The 13,473-nt window shown below is 47.0% G+C and overlaps 2 pseudogenes; both read right to left on the reverse strand.

The window, feature by feature from the left end:
* Positions 1-1,251: 1,251 nt before the first annotated feature.
* LOC100592319 lies at positions 1,252-7,573 on the reverse strand (annotated as a pseudogene).
* Positions 7,574-8,927: 1,354 nt separating this feature from the next.
* Positions 8,928-12,293, reverse strand: LOC115834193 (annotated as a pseudogene).
* Between the last annotated feature and the right edge of the window lie 1,180 nt (positions 12,294-13,473).

Below are 13,473 nucleotides of genomic sequence, written 5' to 3' on the forward strand. Positions count from 1 at the left end.
GGGGTCTTGCAGCCGCAGACCCTGCGGTCAGCTGATCTTCCGGTTTGAGGGTCACGCAGCCACAGACCTGGGGAGGAGCTGATGTTCCGGTTTGAGGGTCATGCATCCGCATACGCAGAGAAGAGGTGATGTTCCAGTTTGAGAGTCGTGTAGCCACAGACCCAGGAAGGAGCTGATGTTCTGGTTTCACGGTCTTGCAGGCGCAGATTCGTGGAGGAGCTGATGTTCCGGTTTGAGGGTCTTGCAGCTGCAGACCCAGGAAGGAGCCGATGTTCCGGTTTGAGGGTCGTGCAGCCGCAGTCCCGGGAAGGAGTTGATGTTCCGGTTTGAGGGTCGTGCAGCCGCTGACCCGGGCAGGGGCTGATGTTCCGGTTTGAGGGTCTTGCAGCCGCTGACCCGGGCAGGGGCTGATGTTCCAGTTTGAGGGTCTTGCAGGCACACACCCGGGGAGGAACTTATGTTCCGGTTTGAGGGTCGTGCAGCTGCAGACCCGAGGAGGAGCTGATGTTACGGTTTGGGGGTCTTGCAGCCCCAGACCCGGGGAGGAGCTGATGTTCCGGTTTGGGGGTCTTGCAGCCGCAGACCTGGGGAGGAGCTGATGTTCCCGTTTGGGTGTCTTGCCGCCGCGGACCCGGGGAGGAGCTGATGTTCTGGTTTGAGGGTCTCGCAGCCGCGGACCCAGGGAGGCGCTGATGTTCTGGTTTGAGGTTCTCGCAGCCGCGGACCCGGGGAGGAGCTGATGTTCCGGTTTGAGGCTCTTGCAGCCGCGGACCCGGGGAAGAGCTGATGTTCTGGTTTGAGGGTCTTGCAGCCGTGGACCCGGGGAGGAGCTGATGTTCTGGTTTGAGGGTCTTGCAGCCACAGACCCGGCGAGGAACTGATTTTCCTCTTTGAGGGTCTTGCAGCCGCAGACCTGGGGAGGAACTGATGTTCCATTCCGGTTTGAGGGTCTTGCAGCCGTAGACCTGGAGAGGAGCTGATGTTGAGCTGATATTCCAGTTGCAGTTTGAGGGCCGGGGAGCTGATGTTCCAGTTTGATGGCCGTGCACCTGGAGACCCAGAGAGGAACATCTAACTGGAACATTTGCTCCCCGCAGTGCCTCCAGCTGCATCGCTCCCAAACCGGAGCATCTCTTCCCACCCGGGTCTCCAGCTGCACGGCCCTCAAACTGCAATATTGTCTACCCTCAAGTCTCCAGTTGCAACGCCCTCAGAATTGAACATGAGCTCCCCACAGGGTCTGCAGCTTCACGGCCCTCAAACTGGAACTTCAGCTTCCCACTGGGTATCCAGCTGCATGGCCCTCAAACTGGAACATCAGCTCCCCGCCAGGTCTCCAGCTGCTGGGGGCTGACAAACCTTTCGTTGATTAAGTGGCCTGGGTGTCCCAGGCCCATTTATATTAGACCTCTCAGTATAGCTTGGTGCATTTCCAGGAAACGTAACACCATTCATTCGATTTAAACTATTGGAATTGTTTTTCTCTGAAGAAGGATAAACACAGCTAACAACCACCACATTCTTTTCGACTCCTCTGAGAAGTTTGTCTGTTCCTGTATAGTTTCTCCTTGGATCTGTTAACAATTCACCTAGTCACTGAATAGTAAAAGGGATACCTTAAATCCAGTGACAATTTTCAGTATTCTTTCCTTCATTTCATCAAAGGGAATATATTCGACATTAGGGTTGGGAGGACCTCTTGCCTCAGGAGCTGAAGTTCTGAAATCATCCATCACTTTCTCCTGTTTGAAAATAAAATAGTCTTTAAATTGGGACCACTGAATCTGTTTCTCCAGTCTTGGCTACATGACAAAGAAACTGATCCAGGACAGGACAAGCTTTCTTTTTCCCCCCTTCTCAAAATCTTCCAGTGCCTCCTGGAGCCTCTCGGCGTCCATGGCTTCCCGGAGTCCCTCACAGCCTCTGCCTCCCTCGGCGGGTCTCTTGGGGACCGGAACGCCTCCCCCCACCCCCGACGTCCTCCCACTCCCTCGCACACACTCCAGCACGCAGGGCAAGTGGGGTGAGGGGGAACGAAGGGAGCCAGGGGAAGCGTGTGAGAGAGTGAGACCGACAGAGGGAGCACCTCCCCAAGCCGCTACCACCAACCCTCCAACATGGCGCCTGGCACGTCAACCTAAAAAGTTATTTCTTGGAGAAGCGATGGATGACAGAGATTAATCTGAGAGTTACTGTTAATGGAGAAACTTAGAACTTACCATTTTTCCTGTGAGGTTTTGGTGCTCATACTGCTGTTCTGTGAGTTCTGGCAATTGAGTCCGTTCACACAGCCTGGTGATGCAGCAGGTGCCACAGAAGGACCCTGTCCCGGCTGGCCTGCTCCACTTCTGTGTGGTTGTGTGCCTTGTACTTCTATGATGGTGTTTTATGATGGTGTGGCCTCTGTGATGGCCTCTGTGATCACTTCTATGATGGTGTGGCCTCCCCTTCTATGATGGTGTGGCCTCTGTCACAGATCTGTGACCGTGTCTTGAGGGGAGACCAGGCCCTTGATCACAAGCATATCCATGGTGAGGTTCCGTGGATGGAACCTCCTGGATGTTCCTTCCTGATGTTCATCTGCCACCTTGCTATTTAGTGCATCTTGTTTATAACTGTCTTCTAAATATTGAGTAGAAATAAAGCATTTGTACAGTATGGGTAAGGTATACAGAATATTGACACGTTGGACACAGAGGACCGCCACCAAGTTTAGGGAGTAGAATCTCAAGAGACATCACTTTGGATGCTTCCTGGAGGCCCTGCCTGAGTCCCGGTCCCTTCCCTTCTCCTACGGAGGGAATCACTTCCTGCTTTAGTCTTTATTATTCCCACACTTTCCTTCATAGTACGTTTCTTTCACCATGTGTGTACATCCCTAAAAAATGTGCCATTTAGTGTTTGAACTTTGTTTTCTTTTTGAGGCAGGGTGTTGCTCTGTTGCCTCGGCTATAGTTTTGAACTTTGATGTGAGGAAATTCTCCTGCGTGGCTCTGAGCATCTGCTCTGTGTCTGTTTTTTCCTCCATTCTCTCCCTGAGACCCGCCCACACTGACATGGTTCATTTCATTGCTGCGTGATCTCCCATCGTCTGAGGGGAACATGGGAAATGTCTTCATCTTCCTGTGGATGAGTGTTTGGCCAGGTTGGGGTCCTTAGGACTGTGTTTTGTTGGGAACGTTCTTGGGCGTTTCTTTTGTACACAAGTGCAAGTTTCTTCTGGTCAGTAGCTTTCAAGTTTTAAAATTTCATCCCAGGTAAGAAATGTAATTTTCCTCATAACCCACAACACACACTCTTTCATATACAAGCATAACAGAAATATACTTCACAACCGTTCTTAGCAGTGCCTGGTGTTCCTGCTTCTCTCCATTCTCCCCAACACCGGCATGGATTGGGTGGTGGGATTTTTGCCCGTCTGGTGGGTGTCACGTGATATCTCCCCGTTAGCCGGGCGTGGTGGCACATGCCTGTAATCCCAGCTACTCAGGAGGCTGAGGCACAAGAATCACTTGAACCCAGGAGGCACAAGTTGCAGCGGGCCAAGATCGTGCCACTGCACTCCAGCCTGGGTGACATAGTGAGACTCCGTCTCCAAATAAATAAATAACTGACTGACCTGTAACAACCAGTTCTATTGGAAAAAGATGAAAGTTGGATCCATACCTAGTACTGTATACCAGGAAAAAAAAATTCAAAATGTTCAAAAGATACATGCTATGGTTTGAATGATGGGTGCCCCCTCCAAAATTCATGTTGAAACTTAATCCCCAGTGCGACAGTGTTGAGATTGTGGCCTTTGGGAGATGATTAAGTCATGAGTGGAGTTAGTACCCTTATGAAAAGAGCTTGAGGCAGAAGGGAGCCTTTCATTTACCCTTGGCCGTGTGAGGAAGTAAGTGTTCTTCTCCGGAGGGTGCAGCAACGAAGTGCCATTTTGGAAGCAGAAGCAGCCCTCGCCAGACACTAGTCTTGCCAGTGTCTTGATCTTGGTCTTCCCTGCCTCCAGAAACATGAGAAATAAATTGTTATTTTTTATAAATTACCTAGTCTGTGGTATTTTGTTACAGTAGCACAAATAGACTAAGACAATATAAATGTATTTTTGCTGGACAGTAAATTTCTTTCTCATGTTTTACGCTTATAAGCTACTTCAGTAAACAACTTTGTGTGTATGCCATTTTATATTTGTGCAGGAATATCTGTATGATATGGGATTACTGGTTCAGAGAGTATATGCAGATGGAATTTTGGTACCTATTTTCAGATTCCCTCCATAGCAGTTGTGCCATTTTGTATTCCCACTGGCAGTGTTTGAGAATGACTCTTTTCCCTGCAACTTCATCGACAGAATGTTTTCAAATTTTACATTTTTGCCAATTTGCTTAATGAGAAATGGCATATGAGTATAGTTTTAATTTTCATTTCTTCTATATATTTAAACATGGTTTATTTTATATTTTTTTCTATTGGGATGTTGGTCTTTTTCATCTCAGTTTCTAGGAGCTCGGTATCTATCAGGGAGATTAGCAAAGGCTAATCTCTGATGTCAGTTGCAGTTTTTTCATCCCACACTTTGTCACTTTTTAATTCATGGTGTTTTCAGTGCTTTCTTCTCCCCTCCTCTTTCTCTCCCCTCATCTTCTCCCCTCTTTTTTCTTTCTCCTCTTGGCTAGCTTCCGCATTTGGGTCATAGTAAGACCTTCCACATTCCAGAATTAAAAAGAAGTCACCCAGGTTTTCTTTTGGTTACTTTATGTAGGATTTCACTTTTAAATCTTTGGACCATTGTAAGTTTATCCTGATGCATAGTGTTAGTTGTGTAACCAGTGTAATATTTTCCCAAATAGTTACCCATTGTTCCAGAGTCATTTTATTAAGAAGCCTGTATTTATTTTTCCCCTCTGAATTGAGATGTTACCTTTTGACAGATAATAAGTTCTCACATGTATTTGGGTTATTTCTGGAGATGTCATTCTGTGTTTCACTGCTTTACTTACTGAAGCTTTATATAGTGTACTTTAACATCTAATAGGGTTATCCTCTATCATTGCTTCTCTGTCTTAGAGCTTTTCTTAAAAAAAAAAAAAAAGATTCTTGTTTATTTTTCTGTATACACTTTAGAATCAATTTATCTAGTCCAAGAAAAAAGCATTTTGGCTTTAGGGACACCCTCTAAATTTAAAGTAGTACACAGTAAGGAATGTTTCCTGCTCGGTAGAGCGAGGCAGGAGAGCTGGATAAGTTTATCTCTTATACACCTTCCCAGCTACTAGTGTGACTCACCACTGGAGGCTAGGCAGTAGTCTTCTCAATTCTCTATCCTGGGAGGCAGGGTTTTAAATTATTTCCTATAGTCCTTATCAGTGGGTTTTTGTTAATAGGAGAAGGTAAGAGAGAGGAATCAAAGACTTATTTTAACCGGTTTCATTAGTTTTCCTAGCCCTTTGCTCCATGACTAACCACTGTCTGAGTCAAACCTACCTTTTGACAAAATCAGATGGGTTTATTTCTGATGCCAACTCTGGTTGATGGTGGATGCCCAGAGATCTGTGTTGAGAATTCCAATAGCAGGTTATAGGAAAGGGTTTGCTGTGATCCATTAATAGTCTTTGCCATGGCTGAGATTGGAGATAGGTGGGAGACTTGGCAGAAGATGGGATCATTTGTATTTAATATATTTTGAAAATCCTTAACATGTCATTGAATGTTTTCCTATAGCTTTTATAATGACTTCATGATTTGAATATTTAATCAGTAAACATTTGGATTATTTACATTTTTTCCTCTTAAAATGATATGCTGGATTCTTAATCTCTAGGTATAACCGTGATTCTTTAGGTGAGGAATTTCTAATATTAAAAATATAAAAATTTCTAATGTTTTGATAAATACTGCCAAAATTTCCACAAGTTAATCACCTTCAGACTATTTTTCCTGTTAAAACATCTTACTTTATATTAAATATATTTTAATAAAATTGTCTCTCCATTTCCATTTAGAAAGGGCTCATTATAGGCTCCTTATAGCTCCTAGTCTTATCTACAATGATTGGGTTTCTTTGAACTTTCCATAGTATATTGTTTTATAATTTTTTTTGTCTTGTGACTGAATCTTGCTCTGTCGCCCAGGCTGGAGTGCAGTGGTGTGATCTCAGCTCACTGCAACCTCTGCTTCCCGGGTTCAAGCGATTCTCCTGCCTCAGCCTCCTGAGTAGCTGCGATTACAGGCACCTGACACCACGCCCGGCTCATTTTTGTATTATTGGTAGAGACTGGGTTTCACCATGTTGGCCAGGCTGGTCTCGAACTCCTGACCTCAGGTGATCGGCCTGCCTTGGCCTCCCAGAGTGTTGGGATTACAGGCATGAGCCACTGCGCCTGGCCTATTGTTTTATTTCTTAACTATTGTACCTTTTTCTTAATTTTTATTATCCTGTCAGTGTTCATCTGGTGTTCACCTCACTGGGGACCTGCTGATTGAAATAATAGGGATTGCTTTCAAGTGCTACCCTATTTTCTGCTCACCCTTGTACAGTCAGACAAAGGATAACTAAGGCTTTCATTTTCCATAATTTGTCACTTTTTAAATTCCTTGTATTATGATTTCTGTAGCATTCACTAAACTGAAGTTGTTCCCCTTAGAATGAGCAGAATAAAAAATAATAGCCAAAAGCTCAGGCTCTGGAGGCTGTCTAGGTTCTCGTCTCAATACTTGCTTGGTTGGGACTAGTTGCTTTTTATTTCAGCACTAATAATAAAAGTAGATCATAGAGCTGTGCTAATTCCTGGTCTTCTGAGACAGTTCCCTGAAACTTTGGTTGACAAAAGCTTATGACTGTAATAGCTATGCTACTTTTTTGGTGACTAGACAGATTGCTTAATATTCCTCCTAGGCTTCAGTTTCTTCATCTCTAACGTGGGGGAAAATAATGGTATCTATATACAGGGTTAAAGATTACTGGAGCTAATAATGCTTGTCAAGTGTGTGAAACGATGACCAGCACCTAGTAAGACTTCACAAATTATTAGCAGATCTTTTAAATAATTTTTATTCAATAGTAAAATATGTAGCTTCCTGGCTGTATGGGACAGTCTTTTCTGAATCCGTCTGATTCTTTTCTCTCTTTTAGAGTTCTTCTTTGCCTCTTATGATTTGTGTTATAGTTTTCTTTATTAGAGGTGTGGGTGGTTTTAAGTTCAGGTGTTTCATTAAGGCAAGCTGGAGATAGGAATAAAAGGATTATGAAAGAGAAGGAGCTTGAAAGATGCTTTTACCCATATCTGTTTCTGCTTTATCAGCCTCTTTTTGCTGCCTTTATTTTAGAATTTAGAGTGATGCTTTGCCTTGTCTTCTGAAAGAGTTCCCTGAATCTTTAGTTGCCAAAAGTTCATGATTCTTTTGGTGATTCTTTATATGGGTAAAGAAAACCTATGCCCATATGTGGGGATGTTTGTCATTCCAGTGGGTGCCCAGCAAATTTGTTTTAACTCTATAACTGACTTTGAAGGGCGGGAGCCTTGTTGTCACTCTTAATTGGGACTCCAGTCACACTTGGGTTTTCTGTGACCATCTCGCCTGCTACCCTCCCCACCCACTCCCGCCGCCCCAACACCTTAAGAAAAGGAGATCATCTAAAGAGGAGGAATCAGAGTTTAGGTTGGGGAAGAAAAGGGCAAAGGTTTCATTTGTCCCTGTGCTGCTGTCTTCCGGGACTCTCTGAGGGGTAAGACGGTGGTGGGCACATACAGCCAAAGGAAGTAGGGGTACAGGGGAGTGTGACTCTGAGTGTGGAGTTTATTACTTGGCAGGAGGCACTTCTAATCTTTAACACATGCCCGTAAATGCCATTGGGAAGGTTTGTTAATAAAACTCTCTGGAAAGATTTGTTGAGTACCTTTTCTGTGCCAGATAATGTTAGGTAATAAGCATATCACAGGTAGCCTTTCACTCACTGCTGCAGTCAGCCCTTCCTGGAGTTCCCTGTGTCTCCACCACACAGATGAGGAGACTGAGGCTAAGGGATGGAACGACCGGGCGAGTCAGGGAGGGGTTGTGATCTGGGATCTGTCAGGCCTCGCTGCTCCTCTGCTGAGGTCAGCCCTCACTGGAGTCACCGTGTGAGTAGTTGGCTTTCTCTGAATCCCCCAGTGGGTGGATTTGGGCCTGGAAGAGAAAGCTGGGGCTCCTGTTTGTGGCTCGTAAGGAGTGGTTGGTGTTTCCAGGGAGGAATCAATGCTGCTCTGGGGAACATGGAGGAGGGCAACTGAAGGTGGCATTTCTACGACACCGGGAAGGGCTCCGACTGGCTGGGGGACCAGGATGCCATCCACTACATGGTGGAGCAGGCCCCCGCTGCCGTGGTCGAGGTGATGGCTGGGAGGCTCTGGGTGCTCTGGTGGTCTGTTTCTAGTACAAGAGTCTGGGAAAAAATGTAAGCAATTGAGGCAGATGTGGCAGCCGATAGAATGGTGATTAGCAAAGCTCACAAGAGAAGTCTTTGTCCGTCATGAACTATGCATTACATGTAACAAGAAAAGCTTCTCTTTGATGAAGTGTTGACATGTTCATAAAATAGTTTACTTTGGGTTTGCAGATTTGTGTTAAAGTTGTTTAGTGTAGATTAGTTGTGAATATCTTGACTCCTTTAAGGTAACAAGGTTTTTGTTTATCTTTCACAGCTAGAAAATTATGGCTTGCCATTTAGCAGAACTGAAGATGGGAAGATTTATCAGCGTGCATTTGGTGGACAGAGCCTCAAGTTTGGAAAGGGTGGGCAGGCCCGTCGGTGCTGCTGTGTGGCTGATCGGACTGGCCACTCAATATTGCACACCTTATACAGGAGAAAACTTAGACTATAAATTCTAAGAATTCAAAATACATATTCCACAGGTTTCACCAACTAGTTCTATTTAAACGAGATAAATTCATTTTAATTCTATGTATTTAGTGACATCTATTTCATGCCAGAAGAGCTGGCTACTGTATACCTTCATTAAAGGCACCCTGCTTAGTCTGTCACAGATGTCGATCTGGCATTTTTTGCTCAGCAAGAGTGACCGCTTCCACATGGCCATGGGCACAGGCCAAATGTAGAGCAGTCCTAGGAGAGCGAGAGGAGTTTTCAGGAAATTGTAGTGCAGTCTCTCAAAACCTATAATGGTTCATGTAATTGTAAACATTGAAGAGCATTCGTCTGCCTTCAAAACAAATAATTTTCTTTTGAAGAAATTACAACATTTGGCTGGGTGCAGTGGCTCCCGCTTGTAATCCCAGCACTTTGGGAGGCCGAGGCGGGCGGATCACGAGGTCAGGAGATCGAGACCACGGTGAAACTCCGTCTCTACTAAAAATACAAAAAAAAAAATTAGCCAGGCGAGATGGCGGGCGCCTGTAGTCCCAGCTACTCGGGAGGCTGAGGCAGGAGAATGGCGTGAACCCGGGAGGCGGAGTTTGCAGTGAGACGAGATCGCGCCACTGCACTCCAGCCTAGGCGACAGAGCGAGACTCTGTCAAGAAAAAAAAAAAAAAAAAAAAGGAAGTACAACATTTATTAGCTCTTACTGCTCACTCCCTTAATGAAACAGCAGCCTATTTGGACAGAATGAGCTTGGTGTTTGGATTCAGTTCAGCTGGAGCTTGAGTTCTACTTTGAACTCAGTGACGTACCAGGTATTGCTTAGCCTTTCTGTGCCTCATTTTCCTCATTAATAAAATAAAGATGATAATAGCAGCTAGCTCACAGGACACCATTGTGATGCTTAAATGGGAATCTATGTAAAGTATTTAGAACCATTTCTAGAACAAGCAACAACTCAATAATTGTTAGATTGTTGTTGTTTTTTTTGAGACCGGGTCTTGCTCTGTTGCCCAGGCTGGAGTGTAATGGTGTATTACATATATTTCATATATTGCCTCACTGCAGCCTGGAACTCCTAGGCTCAAGTGATCCTCCTGCCTCAGCCTCCTGAGTAGCTGGGACCACAGGAGTACACCAGCATGCTCAGCTAATTATAAAAAAACTTTGTAGAAAGAATCTTGCTTTGTTGCCCAGGCTGGTCTCAAACTCCTGGCATCAAGGGAACCTCCCATACTTCTATATCTATTGTCACTTTCAATGGTCACATATTACTGCATCCTATGGATACAACTGAAACTTATTTATAGGACACATTCTGAGGGTTCTTTTTAACATAAATGCTGAGAAAAACAAAGTACATGTATCTCTATTTTCTAAAGGTATTTCAATACAATGGAATCGATGGGTAAATGGCATATACATTTTTTGAATGTGGTAATTACCACCAAATTATCTATTTGAAAAGTCATCAGCAACTTAAACTTTAAGCAGCAGTATAAGTACCACTGTTGTTTATTCTCACAAACATTGTGGATTGAAAACAGTATCATTCCTCTTTTAACTTAAATTCTTTTACGAGAAACACTAAGGATTTTTTCCTATGTATATAAGTAACTTCTGGGTCTGCAAAAAAGTACTTTGCTCACTTTTAGAGTTCTTTTCTTGTTGATTTGATTTGAAAGAATTCCCTATAAAATAAAGATGTGCTTTATATCTGTATATATATAACCGATATATAACATATTATATCAGTATTATATACAATTTTTTATATGTATAATCAGTTATATATCATAATATATATAATAGAAAGTAAATTCCCTGTAGGATGAAGATACACTTTTCATCTGAATATCTATTTATATATATATATATCAGTAAAAACATATACATAGTAAATATTTTTCAAGTATGTTATCGTTTGTTAATTTTTTTCTGATACACAGGGGGGTTTTAATTTTTTTTTTTTTTTTGAGGCAGAGTCATGCTCTGCCACCCAGGCTGGAGTGCAGTGGTGTGATCTTGGCTCACTGCAACCTCCATCTCCCAGGTTCAAGTGATTCTCCTGCCTCAGCCTCCCGAGTAGCTGGGACTACAGGTGCGTGCCACCATGCCAGGTTCATTTTTTGTATTTTTAGTAGAGATGGGGTTTCACTGTGTTAGCCAGGATGGTCTCGATCTCCTGACCTCATGATCCGCCCACCTCAGCCCAAGTGCTGGGATTACAGGCATGAGCCACTGCGCCTGGCCTGGGGGTTTTAATTTTTAGTTTGCTAAATCAACCTTCAGAATGCCTGCTTGTGAGGTCATTCTTAGGAAGGCCTTTGGCAATGTAAAATGTACCTGTATAAATAAGCATTTGTGTTTTCTTCTGGTACTTTTCTCATTTTGCATATGTAAAAGTTTCAATCTGTATTCCATCAGGAACTCATTTTTGTGACATAAAATTTCATTAGTTTTCTTCAAAGAGCAGGCATTTTATTAATAACTCAACCCTTCCTACTCATCTGAAATGTTACCATTATCAATCCTTACATCTATATCTTACATATATTTCAGTGTTTCTGGATTTCCATTCTGTTCCATGTATTTATGTCTTTTCAGCTGTTAGTAAATAATTGTGGGAATTAATAGCACATTTTGATATCTAGAGGAGCAAGTCTTTTTTTCACTCTTATAAAAATTTTTAAATGTCATCACAATAGTAAGACAGCAGGTGTCATGCAAAAATGATAAATCCTTGATATTTTCATTCGGTTTATGTAAAACTGATAAACATGGAAAGAGCTCATGCTTTGAGAAAACTGAGTCTTCCCGTTCAAGGAACCCACCTCCCACTTCCATGTGTCGCTCTAAGAAGCTCCAGTAAAGAAGCTATCTACCTGGGTGGATTCGCATGTGAAACCGACACAGGCTTTTACCTGAGAACTTTCCGCCTACTGAACATGACTCATGGTATTTTGGACATGGGAATGAGCTCTCATCAAGCACCTCCACGACCCCATGTTTTAAACGTGTATATGCTTAACTTTGTGGGTTAAATCACTCAACTTCTCCACCAAGTGCTCCAGGCGGGGAATTGCCAGCGATGGAAAGCAGCGGAGGCTCCGTTTGGCTCCGCTGCTCCGAGGGTGCCCAGCGCTCTCCAAGGCTCCCGTCCCAGGGGCTGCGGGGCTGCGGGGCTGCGGGGAAGCCGGGCCTGGGGACCCCGTCCCGCCGCGGCTGAGCCCCCGCTACCTGTCCTGGGCATCCACGTCCCGGCTCCTGCGCGCCAGGCGGCGCTCCACCTCCGCGGCGTCGCCCTTGAGGGCCGCCCTGCGGATCTTCCGCAGTTCCGCGTCCCTGGTGTGGTACCCGGCACCGCGTACTCGTGGTCGATGGAGCCCAGGACCGCCCGGCCCACGCGTCTCCCGAAGCTGAAGAGCTTCTTCATGGGGCGACTTCTCCTCAGACGCCCACCACCGGCTCCTGAGCCCCCGCGGCTCCTCGTGGCCTTTCCACCCTCACCCAGCCCCAAACCCGCGATCCACCCCCAAACCCGAGATGTAGCTCAGAATCCGCGACCCAGCCGGGTCCACCACAGCCTTCAGCAGCGACACTCGCAGCCTCCGACCTCTCAGCCCGCAAAGCCGTTAGGCGCGCGCCTCCAGCTCAGCGCCCGCTCGGACTCCGGAAGCCGCTCCCAAGCCCGCGCGGCCGGCAGGGGGCGGCTTCAGCTCGTGCGCAGGCGCCCTGGCTGGCGGGTTCTCCTGGGCTCGCCCGGGACGTCCCGTAGTCGCAGGCGCGCAACCCGCCCGGCCTGAGGGCCCGCCTGGCCGTGACCCCCCGCCCCGCTCCTCCTCCGAATAGAGATCGGCGCTGCTGGCAGGGGCCCTCCGCAGCCACCAGGGATGGGGCTGTGGGCCAGTTCCCGCCCCGGTGCAGCCGCCGCCAGGCAGACCGCCTGGCTTGGCCGGAGCCGCGGCATCTGGCCCCGGTTCTGCGAGGCTGGGAGCGCCAGCGAGCTTGGGAGTTGCCAGGCGGCTGCTGCGAGCAGGCAGAGGGCGCCTGGAGCTTGGGCGCCCAGGCGGCGGAGCACGGCCTGGGCGGCCTCTGGATGGCGAGTGCACCTGGCCTGAGAGCCTGCCAGGCCCTGCCCCCGCTCGGCTCCTCCTCTGCCGGGGCTCCGGACCGCTAGCCAGGGGCCCTCTGCAGCCACCGGGAATGGGGCTGAGGGCGGGTTCCCGCCCCTGTGCAGCCGCCCCAGGGCCGACTGCCTGGCTTGGCCGCAGCCGCTGGTACGTCTGGCTCCGGTTCTGAGATGTGGGGAGTGCGGGCGGGCTCGGGGGTTGCCTGGAGGCTGCTGCCTGCACACAGAAGGCGGCTGCAGCTTGGGTGCCCAGGCGGGCTGGAGGGGCATGGCCTGGGCGGCCCCGGGATCGCCAGCGCGCCCGACTGAGGGTCCCCAGGACGTGCCTCCCGCCCCACTCCTTCACCGCAGGGAGTTCGGGGCCGCTGGCACTCGGCAGTCACCCCGATGTGGTTGAGCGGCAGGTTCTCAGTTCTCGCCCCTGTGCAGCCGCCGCCGGGCAGAATGCCTGGCTTGGCCGCAGCCCCCGGGACACCTGGCCCTG

This window comes from Nomascus leucogenys, unplaced genomic scaffold (genome assembly GCF_006542625.1).
Source record: "Nomascus leucogenys isolate Asia unplaced genomic scaffold, Asia_NLE_v1 000620F_162901_qpd_obj, whole genome shotgun sequence".
Classification (NCBI taxonomy): Eukaryota; Metazoa; Chordata; class Mammalia; order Primates; family Hylobatidae; genus Nomascus; species Nomascus leucogenys.